The following is a 19599-nucleotide window of genomic DNA, read 5'->3' as shown; positions in this document are numbered from 1 at the left end:
GAGTGGAGAGGAGTGGATTGCAGTGGAATGGAATGGAATTGAATGGCATGGAATGGAAAGGAATAGAACGGTGAAATGAAATGTGAGCTGAAATTATGACACTACACTAAGTCCTTTGTGAGAGAGTCAGATACTGTCGAAAGAAAGGAAAGGAATGGAATGCATTTGAATGGAATGGAATGAAATGATATTGGGTGGAGTGAAGTGGAGTGGAGTGGAATGAAATGGAAAAGTATGGAATTGAATGGAAAGGAATGGAATGGAAAGTTGAAATGAAATGTCAGCTGAGATTGTGCCACTGCACTCCACCCTGTGTGACAGAGTGAGATCGTGTCTAAAGAAAGGAATGGAATGGAAGTTAGTGTAATGGAATTGATTGGGATAGAATGGAGTACAGTGGAGTGGAGTGGAGTGGAGTGGAGCTGAGTGGAGGGAGAGGAATGGAGTGGAGTGGGGTGGAGTGGAGTGGAGTGGAATGGAATGGAATGGAATGGAATAGTGAAATGAAATGTGAGCTGAGATTCCTCCACTGCCCTCCAGCCTGTGTGACAGAGTCAGATCCTTTCAAAATAAAGGGAAGGAATAGAATGGAATGGAGTGGAATGGATTGGAATGGCATGGCATGGCATGGCATGGAAATCAATGGCATGGAATGGAATGGAATGGCATGGCATGGAATGGAATGGAATAGAATGCAATGCAATGGTGAAATGTAATGTGACCTGACATTATGCGACTGCAGTCCAGCATGGGTGACAGAGTGAGATACTGTCAAAAGAAAGGAATGGAATAGAACAGAGTGGAATCAAATGAAATGGAACGGAATGCTGAAATGAAATGTGAAAAGAGATTCTGCCACTACACTCCAACCTTCGTGACAGAGTGATATCCTGTTGAAAGAAAGGAATGGAATGGAATGGACAGGTATGGAATGGAATGCAGTGGAGTGGAGGGGAGTGGGGTGGAGAGGAATGGATTGCGGTGGAGTGGAGTGGAGTGCAATGGAATGGAATGGAATGGAATGGTGAAACGAAATCTGAGCTGATATTGTGCCACTGCACTTCAGCTTGTGTGACTGATTGAGATCATGTCGAAAGAAAGGAATGGAATGGATTGGAGTGGAATGGAATGGAACAGAATGCAACGGAATGGAATGGAATGGAATGGAACAAAACAGAATGGAATGGAATGGAATGGAATGGAATGGAACAGGATGGAATGGCATGGAATAGAGTGGAGTGGAGTGGAATGAAATGGGATAGAGTGGATTGGAATGGAGTGGAGTAGCATAGAGTGGAGTGGAGTGGAGAGGAGTGTAGTGGAATGGAATGGAATGGAGTGGAGTGAAATGGAATGGAATGCAATGGTGAAATCTAATGTGAGCTGTGAATGTGCCCCTGCACACCAGCCTGCGTGACAGAGTGAGATCCTGTCAAAAGAAAGTATTGGAAAGGGAAGGAGTGGAATGCAGTGGAAAGGAATGCAATGGAATGGAGTGTAGTGTAGTGTAGTGGAGTGCAATGTAATGGAGAGGAATTGAATCGAATAGAATGTAACGGAATGGAATCGAATGGAATGGAAAGGAATGGAGTGGAATGGAATGGAATGGCGGGGGAAGGAGTGTTGCGGAGTGGAGTTTAATGGAGTGGAATGGAATGGGATGGAATGGAATGGAATGAAGTGGAGTGGAGTGAAGTGGAGTGGAATGGAGTGGAGAGGAATGGAGTGGAATGGAATGGGATGGAGTGGAATGGAGTGGAATGGACTGGATTGGAGTGATGTGGAAAGGAGTGGAATGGAGTGGAGAGGAGTGGACTAGAGTGGAGTGGAGTGGAATGGAATGGAATTTAATGGAATTTAATGGAATTGTGAAATGAAATGTGTGCTGAGATTGTGCCACTGCACTCCAGTCTGGGTTTCAGAGTGGGATACTTTCAAAAGAAAGGAATCAAATGGAATGAAGTGGAATGGAATTGAATGGAGAGGAGTGGAATGGAGTTCAATAGAATGGGATGGAATGGAATGGAATGGAATGGAATGGAATGGAATGGAATGGAATGGAATGGAATGGAATGGAGTGGAGTGGAGTAGAGTGGAGTGGAGTTTAATGGTGTGGAAAGGAATTTGATTTAATGGAATAAAATGGAGTGGAGTGGAGTTGAGTAGAGTGGAATGGAGTGGAACTCAATGGGATGGAATGGAGTGGAGTTGAGTGGAATGCATTGGAATCGAATGGTGAAATGAAATGTGAGATGAGATTGTTCCACTGCACTCCAACCTGGGTGACAGAGTGAGATCCTGTCGAAGGAAAAGAATTGAATGGAATGGAGTTGAATGGAAGGAATTGAGTGTAATGGAGTGGAGTGGAGTAGAGTGGAGTGGACTGGAGTGTAGTAGAGCAGATTGGAGTTGAGGGGGTTGCAGCCGAATAGAATGGGATGCATAGGAATGGAATGATGTAGAGTGTAGTGGAGTGGAGTGGAGTCGAATGGAGACCAGTGGACTGCAAATGCCGTGGAATGGAATGGAATGGAATGGAATGGAATGGAATGGAATGGAATGGAATGGAATGGAATGGAATAGAATGGTTTGGAGTGGAGTGGAGTGGAATGGAATGGAATGGAATGGAATGGAATGGAGAAATGAAATATGAGCTGAGATTCACCACTGCACTCCAGCCTGGGTGAGAGAGTGAGATCCTGCCTAAAGAAAGGAATGTAATGGAGTGGAGTAGAATGTAATGAAGTGGATAGGAGGGGAATGGAGTGGAGTGGAGTAGAATGTAATGGAGTGGAATGGGTTGGAATGGAATGGAAAGGAATGGAATGGAAAGGAGTGGAATGGAATGGATTCCAATTGAATGAAATGAAATGGAATGGAATGGAATGGAATGGATTCCAATTGAATGAAATGAAATGGAATGGAATGGAATGGACTGGAATGAAAAGGGTTGGAATGGAATGGAATGGAGTGGAGTGGAGTGGTTTTGAAAGTAGTGGAATGGAATGGGATGGAATAAAATGGAATGGAGTGGAGTGGACTGCAGTGGAGTGGATGGAGTGGAAAGGATTGAGATGGAGTGTAACGAAGTGGAGTGGATGGCAGTGGAGTTGAGGGGAGTGGATTGGAGTTTAGTTGAGTGGAATTGAGTGGAGTGGAATGCAACAGAACAGAACGCAATGGAATGGAATTGTGAAATGAAATGTAAGCTGAGATTGTGCCACTGCATTTCGGCCTGGGTGACAGCGTCAGATTCTGTCAAAAGAAAGGGATATAATGTAATGGAGTGTATTGGAATGAAATGGAATGGAATGGAGTGGAGTCGATTGGCGTGGAATGGAGCGGAGTGGAATATGATGTAATGGAAAGGAACGGAGTGTAGTGTAGTGGATTGGATTGGAGTGGAATGGAATGGGATTAAATAGAGAGGAGAGGAGTGGAGTGGAGTGGAATTGAATGGAATGGCGTGAAGTGGAATTGAGTGGATTGGAGTGGAATGGAGTGGAATATAATGGAATAGAAAGGAATGGTGAAATGAAATGTGATATGAGATTGTGACACTGCTCTCCAGCCTGTGTGACAGAGTGAGATCCTATTTAAAGAAAGGAATGGAATACAATGAAGTGGAGGGGAATGGAAAGGAATTGAATGGAGTTGAGTGGAGTGGAATGGAATGGAATGGAATGGAATGGAATGGAATGGAATGGAATGGAATGGAATGGAATGGAATGGAGTGGAATGGAGTGGAGTGGAGTGGCATGGAGTGGAGTGGAGTGGAGTCGAGTGGAATGGAATGGAGTGGAATGGAATGCAATGAAATGGAGTGGAGCCTAGTGTAGTGCATGTAGTGGAATGGAATGGAATGAAATGGGATGGAATGGAGGGGAGTGGAGTGGAATGGAGTGGAATTGAAGGGAATGTAATGGAGTAGAATGGAATGGAGTGCAATGAAATGGAGTGTAGTGGAGTAGAGTGGATTGGAGTGGAGTGGAGGGGAGTGGAATGGAGTGAAGTGGAATGGGATGGAATGGAGTGTAGTAGAGTGGACTGGTATTAATGGAATGTACTGGAGTGGAATGGATTGGAGTTGAGTGGCATGGAATGGAATGCAATGGAATGGAATAGAATGGAATGGAATGGAATGGTGAAATTAAATGTGAGCTGAGGTTGTGCCGCTGCACTTTAGAATGTGGAGCAGAGTGAGACCCTGTCGAAAGAAAGGGATGGAGTGAAGTGGAATCGATTGAAGTGGAATAGAATGCAATGGAGTGGAGTTGAGTTTACTGGAGTGGAGTGGAGTGGAGTGGAATGCTGTGGAATGGAATGGAATGGGATGGAATGGAGTGGAGTAGAGTACAGTGGTGTGGAGTGGAGTGAAGTGAAATGGAGTGGAAAGTAATGAGATTCAATGAAATGGAGTGGAGTGGAGTGGAGTAGAGTGGACTAGAATGAAGTGGAGTGGAGTGGAATGGAGTGGAATGGGATGGGATGGATTGGAATGGAATGGAGTGGAGTGGAGTGGAGTGGAATGGAGTGGAATGGAGTGGGATGAAATGGGATGGAGTGGAGTGGAGTGGCGGGTAATGGAGTGGAATGAAATGGAATGGAATGGAATGGAAGGGAATGGAGTTGAGTGGATTGAAGTGGAATGGACTGGAGTGGAGTGGATTGGAGTTTGGTGCAGTGGAGTGGAATGTTATGGAATGGAATGGAATGGAATGGAAAGCAATGCATTGGAAAGGTGAAGTGAAATATCAGCTGAGATTGTTCCAGTACACTCCCGCCTGGATGACAGAGTGACATCCTGTCAAAAGAAAGGAATGGAATGGAAGTTAGTGTAATGGAATGGATTGGGGTAGAATGGAGTGGAGTGGAGTTGAGTTGAGTGGAATGGAATGGAGTTGAAAGGAATGGAATCGAATGGAATGGAATGGTGAAATGAAATGTGAGCTGAGATTGTGACACTGCAGTCCAGACTTTTTGACAGGGTGAGATCCTGTCAAAATAAAGGAGTGTTATGCAATGGAGTTGAATGGAATGGAATGGAATTGAAACTGAGTATATTGGAGTGGAGTCGAGTGGAGTGGAGTGGAGTCAAGTGGAGTGGAGTGGATTGGAGTGGAATGTAGTGGAGTGGAATGGGATGGAATGGAATGGAGTGGAGTGGAGTGGAGTGGTGTGGAGTGGGATGGAATAGAATGGAATGGAATGCCACGGAATGGAATGGAATGATGAAATGAAATGTGAGCTGACACTGTGCCACTGCACTCCAGCCTGGGAGACAGAATGAGATCCTTTCAAAAAATTGTATGTAATACCCTGGATTGGAATAGAGTGGAATCGAAAGGAATGGAATGGAATGGAGTGCATTGGAGTGGAGTGGATTGGAGTGGAATGGAGTGGAATGGAATGGGACGAAATGGAATGCAGTGTAGTGGATTGGAGCACTTTGACGCCTATGGTGGAAAGGGAAATATCTTCACATAAAACCTAGACAGAAGCACGCTGAGAAACTTCTATGTGATTTGTTCATTCTTCTCACAGAGTTGAACCTTTCTTTTTATTTAACAGATTGGAAAGACTATTTTTGTAGAATCTGCAAGTGGACACATGGAGCGATTTGAGGCATTTGGTGAAAAGAAAATATCTTCACATAAAAACTAGACAGAAGCATTCTGACAAACTTCTTTGTGATATATGCATTGAACTCACAGAGTTGAACTTTAGTTTTGATTGAGCAGTTTTGAAACACCATTTTTTTACTATCTGCAAGTGGACACTTGGAGTACATTGAGGCCTATTTTGGAAAAGGAAATATCTTCACAAAACTAGACAGAAGCATTCTGACAATTTTCTTTGTGATGTGTGTATTCATCTCACAGGGTTGAAACTTTCATTTGATTAAACAGCCTTGAAACACTTTGTACAATCTGCATGTGGACATTTGGAGCGCCTTGAAGCCTATGATGGAAAAGGAAGAGTCTTCACATAAAAACTATAGAGAGAAACATTCTGACAAACTTCTTTGTGATGTGTGCATTCATCTCACAGAGTTGAACCTTAATTTCCATTGAACACTTTTGAAACACTCTTTTTGTAGAATCTGCAAGTGAACATTTGGAGCTCTTTGAGTCCTTTGGTGGATAACGAAATATCCTCAAATAATAACTAGACAGAACCATTCTGAGAAACTTCTTTGTGGTGTGTGCAATCATCTCACAGAATTGAATATTTATTTTGATTGAACAGCTTGGAAACACAGTTTTTGTAGAATCTACAAGTGGACATTAAGATTGCTTTGAGGCATATGGTGGATAACGAAATATCTTCACATAATAACTAGAAAGAATCATTCTGAGAAACTTCTCTGTGATGTGTGCATTCATCTCAGAGTTGAATATTTCTTTCGATTGAGCATCTTGCAAACACAGTTTTTGTAGAATCTGCAAGTGGACATTTGGAGCACTTTGATGCCTATGGTGGAAAGGGAAATATCTTCACACAAACACGACACAGAAATATTCTGACAAACTCCTTCGTAATCTGTGCATTCGTCTCACGCAGTTGAACCTTCCTTTCATTGAGCAGTTCTGCAACACCCTTTTTGCAGAACCTGCAAGTGTACATTTAGAGCACTTTGAGGTGTATTGTGGAAAAGGAAATATCTTCACATAAAAACTAGATGGAGGCATTTTGAAAAACTTCAATGTGTTGTGTGCATTCATCTTACAGCGTTGAACCTTTATTTTGATTGAGCAGTTTTGCAAGACTCTTTTAGTAAAATCTGTAAGGGGATATTTGGAACGAATTGCATCCATTGCCGATAAAGGAAATATCTTCACGTAAAATCTAGACGGAAGCATTCTGAACAACTTATTTGTGATGTGTGCATTCAACTCACGGAGTTGAACCTTTCTTTTGACTGAGTAGTTTTGAAACACTCTTTTTGTAGAATCTGCAAGTGGATATTTGGAGCGCTTTGCCGCCTATAGTGGAAAAGGAAATATCTTCACATAAAAACTAGACCAAAGTATTCTGAGAAACTTCTTTGTGATGTGTACATTCATCCCTCAGACTTGAACATTTCTTTTGATTGAGCAGTTTTAAAACACACTTTTTGTAGAATCTGCAAGAGGATATTTAGAGGGCTTTGTGGCCTACTGAGATAAAGGAAATATCTTCACTTAGAAACTAGACAGAAGCATTCCGGGAAACTCATTTCTGATATGCGCATTCATCTCACAGAGTTAAAACTTTCTTTAGATTAAGCCGTTTGGAAACTCTCTTTTTATAGAACCTGGAAGTAGAAATTTGAAGCACTTAGAGGTCTATGGTGGGAAAGGAAATATCTTCACATGAAAACAACACAGAAGCATTCTGAGAAACTTCTTTGTGATGTGTGCATTCACCTCACAGAGTTGAACTTTCTTTTGATTGAGCAGTTTTGAAACATTCTTTTTGTAGAATCTACATGTGCATATTTGGAGCTCTTTCAGGCCTATGGTGGAAAAGGAAATATCTTCACATAAAAACTACACAGAAGCATTCTGAGAAACTTCTTTGTAATGTGTGCATTCAAACAACAGAGTTGAACCTATCTTTTGATAGAGCATTTTTTAAACTCACTTTTTGTAGAATCTGCAAATGGATATTTGGAGACCTTTGGGGCATATGGTGGAAAAGGAAATATTTTTACATAAAAATTACACAGAAGCATTCTAAGAAACTTCTTTCTGATGTGTGCACTCATCTCACAGAGTTGAAACTCTCTTTTGATTGAGCAGTTTTGAAACACTCTTTTTGTAGAGTCTTCAAGTGGATATTTGCTGTGCTTTGATTCCTATTGTGGAAAAGGAAATATCTTTCCACAAAAACTACACAGAAGCATTCGGAGAAACTTCTTTGTGATGTGTGCATTCATCTCACAGAGTTGAACATTTCTTTTGATTGAGTAGTTTGGAAACACTCTTTTAGTAAAATCTGCAAGTGGATATTTGGTGCACTTGGAAGTCTATTGTGGAAAAGGAAATATCTTCACATAAAAACTACACAGAAGCATTCCAAGAAACTTGTTTGTGATATGTACATTCAACTGACAGATTTGAACCTTTCTTTTGATTGAATAGTTTTGAAAATATCTTTTTGTAGAATCTGCAAGTGGATATTTGGAGTGCTCTGAGGCCTATGGTGGAAAAGGAAATATCTTTACATAAAAACTACACAGAAGCATTCTGAGAAACTACTTTGTGATGTGTGCATTCATATCACTTAGTTGAACCTATCTTTTGATAGAGCAGTTTTGAAACTCTCTTTTTGTAGAATCTGCAAGTGGATATTTGGAGCCCTTTGCAGCCTATGGTGGAAAAGGAAATATCTTCACATAAAAACTACACAGACGCATTCTGTGAAACTTCTTTGTGCTGTGTGCATTCAAACCACAGAGTTGAACCTATCTTTTGAATGAGCAGTTTTGAAACTCTCTTTTCATAGTATCTGCAAGTGGATATTTGGAGCCTTTTGTGGCCTACGGTGGGAAAATAAATATCTTCATATAAAAACTACACAGAAGCATTCTGAGAAACTTCTCAGTGATGTGAGCATTCTTCTCACATAGTTGAACCTTTCTTTTGATTGAGCAGTTTTGAAACACTGTTTTTTTAGAATCTGCAAGTGAATATTTGGAGCCTTTTGGGGCTTATTGTGGAAAAGGAAATATCTTCACATAAAAACTACATAGAAGCATTCTGAGACACTTCTTTGTGGTATGTGCATTCATCTCACAGAGGTGAAACTTTCTTTTGATGGAGCAGTTTTGAAAAAATCTTTTTGTAGAATCTGCAAGTGGATATTTGGAGCACTTTGAGGCCCATTGTGGAAAAGGAAATATCTTCACATAAAAACTACACAGAAATATTCTGAGAAACATCTTTTTGTTGTGCTCATTCAACTCACAGAGTTGAAGTATCTTTGGATTGAGCAGTTTTGAAATACTCTTTTTGTAAAATCTGCAAGTGGATATTTTGAGTGTTTTGAGAACTATTGTGGAAAAGGAATTATCTTCTCATAAAACCTACATTGAAGGTTTCTGAGAAATTTCTTGTGATGTGTGCATTCATCTCACAGAGTTGAACATTTCCTATGATTGAGCAGTTTGGAAATACTCTTTTCATAGAATATGAAAGTGGATATTTGGAGCCCTTTGAGGCCTATTGTGGAAAAGGAAATATCTTCACATAAAAACTACAGAGAAGCATTCTGAGAAACTTCTTTGTGATGTGTGCATTCATCAAACAGAATTGAACATTTCTTTTGATTGTGCAGTTTTGAAACAATCTTCTTGTGGTATCTGCAAGTGGATATTTGGAGCGTTTTAAGACCTAAGGTGGGAAAGGAAATATCTTCACATAAAAATTACACAGAAAGATTCTGAGAAACGTCTTTGTGATGTGTGCATTCATCTCATATATTTGAACCTTTCTTTTCATTGTGCAGTTTCCAAACAATCTTTTTCTAGAATGTGTAAGTGGATATTTGGAGCACTTTGTGGACTATGGAGGGAAAAGAAATATCTTCACATAAAATCTACACAGTAGCATTGGGAGAAAATACTTGTGATATTTGTGTTCAACTCACAAAGTTGAACATATTGTTTGATAGAGCAATTGTGAGTCTCTCTTTTTGTAGAATCTGTAAGTGGATATTTGGAGCCCTTTGTGGCACATGGTAGAAAAGGAACTATCCTCACAGAAAAACTACCCAGAAGCATTTTGAGAAACTTCTTTGTGATTTGTGCACTCATCTCACGGTGTTGAAACTTTATTTTTATTGAGCAATTTTGAACATTCTTTTTATAGAATCTACAAGTGGATATTTGGATTGGTTTGAGACCTATGGTAGAAAAAGAACTATCTTCACCGAAAAACTACACAGAAGCATTTTGAGAAGCTTCTTCTTGATGTATGCATTCAACTCACAGAGACGAACTGATCTTTTGATAGAGCAGTTTTGAAACTCACTTTTGTAGAATCTGCAGGTGGATATTTGGAGTACATTGCAGCCTATGGTGAAAAAGGAACTATCTTCGCATAAAAACTAGGCAGAAACATTCTGAGAAACAAGTTTGTGATGTGTACATTCATCTCACAGAGTTGAAATCATTTTTTGATTTGAGTAGTTTGGAAACACTCTTTTTGTGGAATCCGTAAGGGGATATTTGAAGCGTTTTGCACGCTGTTGTGGAAAAGGAAATATCTTCTTATAAAAACTACACAGAAGCATTCTGAGAAACTTCTTTGTGATGTGTGCATTCATCTCACAAAGTTGAACCATTCTAATGGTTGAGCAGATTGGAAAAACTGTTTTTGTTGAATCTGCATGTGGATATTTGGAGCGCTTTGAGGCCTTTGGTGGAAAAGGAAATATGTTCACATAAAAACTACACAGAAGCATTCTGAGAAACTGCTTTGTGGTGTGTGCATTCATCTCACAGTGTTGAACGTTTCTTTTGATTGAGCAGTTTTCAAAGTCTCCTTTTGTAGAATCTGCAAGTGGATATTTGGAGTGCTTTGAGGTGTATGGCAGAAAAGGAAATATCTTCACAAGAAAACTACACAGAAACACTCTGAGAAACTACTTTGTGATGTGTGCGTTCAACTCACAGAGTTGAACCTATCTATTGATAGAGCAGTTTTGAAACTCTCTTTTTGTAGAATCTGTAAGTGGATATTTGTAGCCCTTTGTGGCCTGTGGTGGAAAAGGAAATATCTTCACATAAAAACTACACAGAAGCCTTCTGATATACTTCTTTGTGATATGTGCATTCAGCTAACTGATTTTAGCCTTTCATTTCATTGAGTAGTTTGAAACACTCTTTTTTAGAATTTGCAAGTGGCTATTTGGACCGCTTTTAGGCCTATGATGGAAAAGGAAATACCTTCACAAAGAAACTACACAGAAGTATCCTGAGAAACTTCTTTGTGATTTGTGCATTAATCACACATAATTGATCTTTTCTTTTGATGGAGCCGTTTGGAAACACTATTTTCATATAATCTACAAGTGGATATTTGGAGCGCTTTGAGGCTTATTGGGGAAAAGGAAATATCTTCACATAAAAACTACACAGAAGCATTCTGAGAAACTTCTTTGTGATGTGTGCATTAATATCACAGAGTTGAACCTTTCTTTTGATTGAGTAGTTTTGAAACAATCTTTTAGTAGAATCTGCAATTGGATATTTGGAGCACATTTAGGGCTACTGTGGAAAAGGAAATATCTTCCCATAAAAACTACACAGAAGCATTCTCAGAAACTTCTTTGTGATGTGTGCATTCATCTCAAAGTTTTGAAACTTTCTGTTGATTGAGCAGTTTTGAAACAAACTTTTTATAGGATCTGCAGGTGGATATTTGAAGCATTTTGAGGCCTATGGTGGAAAAGGAATTATTTTCACATAAATACTACACAAATACATTCTGACGAATTTCTTTGTGATGTGTGCATTCAACTCACTGTGTTCAACCTATCTTTTGATTGAACAGTTTTGAGTCTTTCTTTTTTTTAGAATTTGCAATGAGATACTTGGAACCCTTTGTGGCATATGGTGGAAAAGGAAATATCTTCACATAAAAACTACACAGAAGCATTCTGAGGAACTGCTTCGTGATGTATGCATTCATCTCACAGGGTTGAACATTTCTTTTAATTCAGGAGTTTTGAAACACTCTTTTTATAGAATCTGCAAGTATATATTTGAAGGCCTTTGAGGCCTATTGTGGAAAAGGAAGTATCTTCACATAAAAACTAGGCAGAAGCATTCTGGGAAACTATTTGGTGATGTGTGCATTCCTCTCACAGAGTTGAACATTTCTTTTGATTGAACAGTTTGAAAGCACTCTTTTTGTAGAATCTGCAAGTAGATATTTGGAGCGCTTTGAGGTCTGTGGTGGAAAAGGAAATATCTTCAGATAAAAACTACACAGAAGCATTCTGACAAACTTCTTTGTGCTGTGTGCCTTCATATCACAGAGTTGAACCTATCTTTTGATAGAGTAGTTTTGAAACTGTCTTTTTGTAGAATCTGCAAGTGGATATTTGGAGCCCTTTGCTGCCTATGGTGGAAATGGAAATATCTTCACATAGAAATTACACAGAAGCATTCTGAGAAATTCCGTTGTGATGTGTGCATTCATCTGACAGAGTTGAGCCTTTCATTTGATTGAGCTGTTTTGAAACACTCTTTTTGTAGGATCTGCAAGTGGATATTTGGAGCGATTTGAGGCTTATTGTGGAAAAGGAAATATCTTCACATAAAAACTACACAGAATGATTCTGAGAAACTTCTTTGTGTGCCTTCATGTCACAGAGTTGAACCTATCTTTTGATTGACCAGTTTTGAATCTCTCATTTTGTAGAATCTGCAAGTGGATATTTGGAGCATTTTGCAGACTATTTTGAAAAGAAAATATCTTCACATAAGAACTACACAGAAGCATTCTGAGAAACTTCTTTCTGATGTGTGCATTCATCTCACAGAATTGAACATTTCTTTTGATTGAGCAGTTTTGAAACACTCATTTTATGGTGTCTGCAAGTGGATAATTGAAGCTCTTTGAGACCTATTGTGGAATAGGAAATATTTTCTCGTAAAACTAAACAGAAGCACTCTGAGAAACTTATTTGTGAGGTGTGCATTCTTCTCACAGAGTTGAACCTCTCTTTTGATTGAGCAGCTTTGAAATCCTCTTCTTTTAGAACCTGCAGGTGGATATTCAGAGTGCTTTGAGGACTATTATGAAAAAGGAAGTACCTCCATGTAAAAACTACACATAAGTATTGTGACAAATTTCTTGTGATGTGTGCGTTCATCTCACAGAGTTGAAATTTATTTTGATTTAGCAGCTTTTAAACAATCATTTTGTAGAATATGAAAATGGATATTGGGAGTGCTTTTAGGCCTCTAGTGGAAAAATAAATATCTTCACATAAAAACTGCACAGAAGTAGGGGGGGCAGAGCCAAGATGGCCGAATAGGAACAGCTCCAGTCTACAGCTCCCAGCATGAGAATCACAGAAAATGGGTGATTTCTGCATTTCCATCTGCAGTACCGGGTTCCTCTGACCAGGGAGTGCCAGACAGTCGGTGCAGGTCAGTGGGTGCATGAACCATGCATGAGCCAAAGCAGGGCAAGGCATTGCCTCACTTGGGAAGTGCAAGGGGTCAGGGAGTTCCCTTTTCTAGTCAAAGAAAGGGGTGACAGACAGCACCTGGAAAATCGGGTCACTCCCACCCAAATACTGCACTTTTCCAGTGGGCTTAAAAGACGGTGCACCAGGAGATTATATCCTGCACATGGCTCAGAGCATCCTATGACCATGGAGTCTTGCTGATTGCTAGCACAGCAGTCTGAGATCAAAATGCGAGGCAGCAGTGAGGCTGGTGGAGGGGGACCAACATTGCCCAGGCTTGCTTAGGTAAACAAAGCAGCTGCTAAGTTCGAACTGGATGGAGCCCACCACAGCTCAAGGAGGCCTGCCTGCCTCCATAGGCTACACCTCTTGGGGCAGGGCACAGACAAACAAAAAGACAGCAGTAACCTCTGCAGACTTAAATGTACCTGTCTGACAGCTTTGAAGAGAGCAGTGGTTCTCCCAGCATGCAGCTGGAGATCTGAGAACAGACAGACGGCCTCCTCAAGTCGGTCCCTGACCCCTGACCCACAAGCAGCCTAACTGGGAGGCACCCCTCAGTAGGGGCACACTGACACCTCACACGGCTGGGTACTCCTCTGAGACAAAACTTCCAGAGGAACGATCATACAACAGCATTCGCGATTCATGAATATCCACTATTCTCCAGCCACTGCTGCTGATACCCAGGCCAACAGGGTTTGGAGTGGACCTCTAGCAAACTCCAACAGACCTGCAGCTGAGGGTCCTGACTGTTAGAAGGAAAACTAACAAACAGAAAAGACATCCACACCAAAAACCCATCTGAACATCACCATCATCACAGACCAAAAGTAGATAAAACCAAAAAGATGGGGAAAAAACAGAGCAGAAAAACTGGAAACTCTAAAAAGCAGAGTGCCTCTCCTCCTCCAAAGGAAAACAGTTCCTCACCAGCAATTGAACAAAGCTGGATGGAGAATGACTTTGACAAGCTGAGAGAAGAAGGCTTCAGATGATCAAATCACTCCGAGCTATGGAAGGACATTCAAACCTAAGACAAATAAATTTAAAACTTTGAAAAAAAATTAGAAGAATGTATAACTAGAAAGCCTCAGGAACTGATGTGATCAACTGGAAGAAAGGGTATCAGTGATGGAAGATGAAATGAATGAAATGAATTGAGAAGGGAAGTTTAGAGAAAAAAGAATAAAAAGAAATGAGCAAAACCTCCAGGAAATATGGGACTATGTGAAAAGACCAAATCTACATCTGATTGGTGTACCTGAAAGTGATGGGGAGAATGGAACCAAGTTGGAAAACACTCTGCAGAATATTAACCAGGAAAACTTCCCCAATCTAACAAGGCAGGCCAACATTCAGATACAGGAAATACAGAGAACATCACAAAGATACTCCTCGAGAAGTGTAACTCCAAGACACATAATTGTCAGATTCACCAAAGTTGAAATGAAGGAAAAAAATGTTAAGGGCAGCCAGAGAGAAAGGTCGGGTTATCCTCAAAGGGAAGCCCATCACACTAACAGTGGATCTCTCAGCAGAAACTCTAAAAGCCAGAAGAGAGTGAGGGCCAATATTCAACATTCTTAAATAAAAGAATTTTCAACCCAGAATTTCATATCCAGCCAAACTAAGCTTCATAAGTGAAGGAGAAATAAAATAGTTTACACACAAGCAAAAGCTGAGAGATGTTGAAATAGAAAAGCAAGAGCAAACACATTCAAAAGCTAGCAGAAGGCAAGAAATAACTAAAATCAGAGCAGAACTGAAGGAAATAGAGACACAAAAAATCCTTCAAGAATTAATGAATCCAGGAGCCGTTTTTTTGAAAGGATCAACAAAATTGATAGACTGCTAGCAAGACTAATAAAGAATAAAAGAGAGAAAAATCAAATAGATGCAATAAAAAATGATAAAAGGGATATCACCACCGATCCCACAGAAATACAAACTACCATCAGAGAATATTATAAACACCTTTATGCAAATAAACTAGAAAATCAAGAAGAAATGGATAAATTCCTCGACACATACACTCTCCCAAGACTAAACCAGGTAGAAGTTGAATCTCTGAATACACCAATAACAGGAGTTGAAATTGTGGCAATAATCAATATATACAAAAAAAAAAAAAAAAAAGAGTCCAGGACCAGATGGAATCCGAGCCAAATTCTACCAGAGATACAAGGAGGAATTGGTAGCATTCCTTCTGAAACTATTCCAATCAATTGAAAAAGAGGAAATCCTCCCTAACTCATTTTGTGAGGCCAGCATCATCCTGATACCAAAGCTGGGCAGAGAAACAAACAAAAAAGAGAATTTTACACCAATAACCTTGATGAACATTGATGCAAAAATCCTCAATAAAATACTGGCAAACCGAATCCAGCAGCACATCAAAAAGTTTATCCACCATGATCAAGTGGGCTTCATCCCTGGGATGCAAGGCTGGTTGAACATATGCAAATCGATAAACGTAATCCAGCATACAAACAGAACCAAAGACAAAAACCACATGATTATCTCAATAGATGCAGAAAAGGCCTTTGACAAAATTCAACAATGCTTCATGCCAAAAACTCTCAATAAATTAGGTATTGATGGGATGTATCTCAAAATAATAAGAGCTATCTATGACAAACCCACAGCCAATATCATACTGAACAGGCAAAAACTGGAAGCATTCCCTTTGAAAACTGGAACAAGACAGGGATGCCCCCTCTTTCCACTCCTATTCAACATAGTGTTGGATGTTCTGGCCAAGTCAATTAGGCAGGAGAAGGAAATAAAGGGTATTCAATTAGGAAAGAGGAAGTCAAATTGTCCCTGTTTGCAGACGACATGATTGTATATCTAGAAAACTCCATTGTCTCAGCCCAAAATCTCCTTAAGCTGATAAGCATCTTCAGCAAGCCTCAGGATACGAAATCAATGTACAAAAATTGCAAGCATTCTTATACACCAATAACAGACAAACAGAGACTCAAATCATGAGTGAACTCACATTCACAATTGCTTCAAAGAGAAAAAGATATCTAGGAATCCAAATTACAAAGGATGTGAAAAACCTATTCAAGGAGAACTATAAACCATTGCTCAATGGAATAAAAGGGGATACAAATGGAAGAAAATTCCATGCACATAGGTGGGAAGAATCAACATCGTGAAAATGGCCATACTGCCCAAAGTAATTTATAGATTCAATTCCATCCCCATCAAGCTACCAATGACTTTCTTCACAGAATTGGAAAAAACTACTTTAAAGTTCATATGGAACCAAAAAAGAGCCCTCATCACCAAGTCAATCCTAAGCCAAAAGAACAAAGCTGGAGTCATCACGCTACCTGACTTCAAACTATACTACAAGTCTACAGTAAACAAAACAGCATGGTACTGGTACCAAAACAGAGATATAGATCAATGAACAGAAAAGATCCCTCAGAAATAATGCCGCATATCTACAACTATCTGATTTTGACAAATCTGAGAAAAACAAGCAATGGGGAAAGGATTCCTATTTAACAAATGGTGCTGGGAAAATTGGCTAGCCATATGTAGAAAGCTGAAAATGGATCCCTTCCTTACACCTTATACAAAAATCAATTAAAGATGGATTAAAGACTTAAACATTAGACCTAAAACCATAAAAACCCTAAAAGAAAACCTAGGCATTACCATTCAGGGCATGGGCATGGGCAAGGGCTTCATGTCTAAAACACCAAAAGCAATGGCGACAAATGCCAAAATTGACAAATTGTATCTAATTATATTAAAGAGCTTCTGCACAGCAAAAGAAACTACCATCAGAGTGAACATGCAACCTACAAAATGGGAGAAAATTTTCACAACCTACTCATCTGACAAAAGTCTAATATCCGGAATCTACAATGAACCCAAACAAATTTACAAGAAAAAAAACAAACAACCCCATCAAAAATTGGGCAAAGAATATGAACAGACACTTCTCAAAAGAAGACATTTATGCAGCCAAAAAACACATGAAAAAATGCTCACCATCGCTGACCATCAGAGAAATGCAAATCAAAACCACAAGGAGATACCATCTCACAGCTGTTAGAATGGCAATCATTAAAAAGTCAGGAAACAATTGTTGCTGTAGAGGATGTGGAGAAATAGGAAAACCTTTACACTGTTGGTGGGACTGTAAACTAGTTCAACCATTGTGGAAGTCAGTGTGGTGATTCTTCTGGGATCTAGAACTAGAAATACCATTTGACCCAGCCATCCCATTACTGGGTATATACCCAAAGGACTATAAATCATGCTGCTATAAAGACACATGCACACGTATGTTTTTTGTGGCATGATTCACAATAGCAAAGACTTGGAACCAACCCAAATGTCCAAAAATGATAGACTGGATTAAGAAAGTGGGGCACATATACACTATGGAATACTATGCAGCCATGAAAAATGATGAGTTCATGTCCTTTGTAGGGACATGGGTGAAATTGGAAATCATCATTCTCAGTAAACCATCGCAAGAACAATAAACAAAACACCACATATTCTCACTCATAGGTGGGAATTGAACAATGAGAACACATGGACACAGGAAGGGGAACACCACACTCTGGAGACTGTTATGGGGTGGGGGGAGGGGGGAGGAATAGCATTGGGAGATATACCTATTGCTAGATGACGAGTTACTGGGTGCAGCACACCAGCATGGCACGTGTATACATATGTAACTAACGTGCTCATTGTGCACATGTATGCTAAAGCATAAAGCATAATAATAATAAATAAAAGAAGAAACTACACAGAAGCATTCTGAGAAAGTACTTTGTGATGTGTGTATGCAACTCTCAGTGTTGAACCTACCTTTTGATAGAGCAGTTTTGAAACTCTCTTTTTGTAGAATCTGTAAGTGGATATTTGGAGCCCTTTGCAGCCTATGGTAGAAAAGGAAATATCTTCACATGAAAACAACACAAAAGCATTCTGAGAAACCGCTTTATGATGTGTGCATTCATCTCACGGAATTTAACCTTTCTTTTGACTGAGCAATTATGAAACACTCTTTTTGTAGAATTTGCAAGTGGATATTTGGAGTACTTTGTGGCCTATCGTGGAAAAGGAAATATCTTTAGATAAAAACTACACAGAAGCATTGTGAGAAACTTCATTGTGATTTGTGCATTGATGTCACAGAGTTGAACCTTTCTTTTGATTGAGCAGTTTGGAAACACTCTTTTTGTAGAATCTGCAAGTGGATCTTTGGAGCACATTGAGGCCTATGTTGGAAAAGGAAATATCTTCACATAAAAACTTCACAGAAGCATTCTGAGAAACTTCTTTGTGATGTTTGCATTAAACTCTCAGAGTTGAACCTATCTTTTGATAGAGCAGTTTTGAAACTCACCCTTTGTAGCATCTTCAAGTTGATATTTAGAGCCGTTTCTGGCCTAAGGTGGAAAAGGTAATATCTTCACATAAAAACTGCACAGAAGCTTGGTACTAGTACCAAAACAGAGGTATTGATCAATGGAACAGAACAGGGCCCTCAGAAATAATGCCGCATATCTACAGCTATCTGATCTTTGACAAACCTGAGAAAAACAAGCAATGGGGAAGGATTCCCTATTTAAGAAATGGTGCTGGGAAAACTACCTAGCCATATGTAGAAAGCTGAAACTGGATCCCTTCCTTACACCTTATACAAAAATTAATTCAAGATGGATTGAAGACTTAAACGTCAGACATAAAACCATAAAAAGCCTAGAAGAAAACCTAGGCCTTACCATTCAGGACATGGGTATGGGCAAGGACTTCATGTTTAAAACACCAAAAGCAATGGCAACAAACGCCAAAACTGACAAGTGGGATCTCTTTAAACTAAAGAGCTTCTGCACAACAAAAGAAACTACCATCAGAATGAAGAGGCAACCTACAGAATGGGAGAAAATTTTCACAACCTACTCATCTGACAAAGGGCTAATATCCAGAATCTACAATGAACTCAAACAAATTTACAAGAAAAATAAAACAACCCCATGAAAAAGTTGGCAAAGGGCGTGAACAGACACTTCTCAAAAGAAGACATTTATGCAGCCAAAAAACACAATGAAAAATGCTCACCATCTCTGGCCATCAGAGAAATGCAAATCAAAACCACAAGGAGATACCATCTCACACCAGTTAGAATGGCAATCATTAAAAAGTCAGGAAACAACAGGTGCTGGAGAGGAGGTGGAGAAATAGGAACACTTTTACACTGTTGGTGGGACTGTAAACTAGTTCAACCATTGTGGAAGTCAGTGTGGTGATTCCTCTGGGATCTAGAACTTGAAATACCATTTGTCCCAGTCATCCCATTACAGAGTATGTACCCAAAGGACTATAAATCATGCTGCTATAAAGACACATGCCCATGTATGTTTATTGTGG

This window comes from Pan paniscus, chromosome Y (assembly GCF_029289425.2).
Source record: "Pan paniscus chromosome Y, NHGRI_mPanPan1-v2.0_pri, whole genome shotgun sequence".
NCBI classification, from domain to species: Eukaryota; Metazoa; Chordata; class Mammalia; order Primates; family Hominidae; genus Pan; species Pan paniscus.
This window is presented reverse-complemented; position numbering follows the sequence as displayed.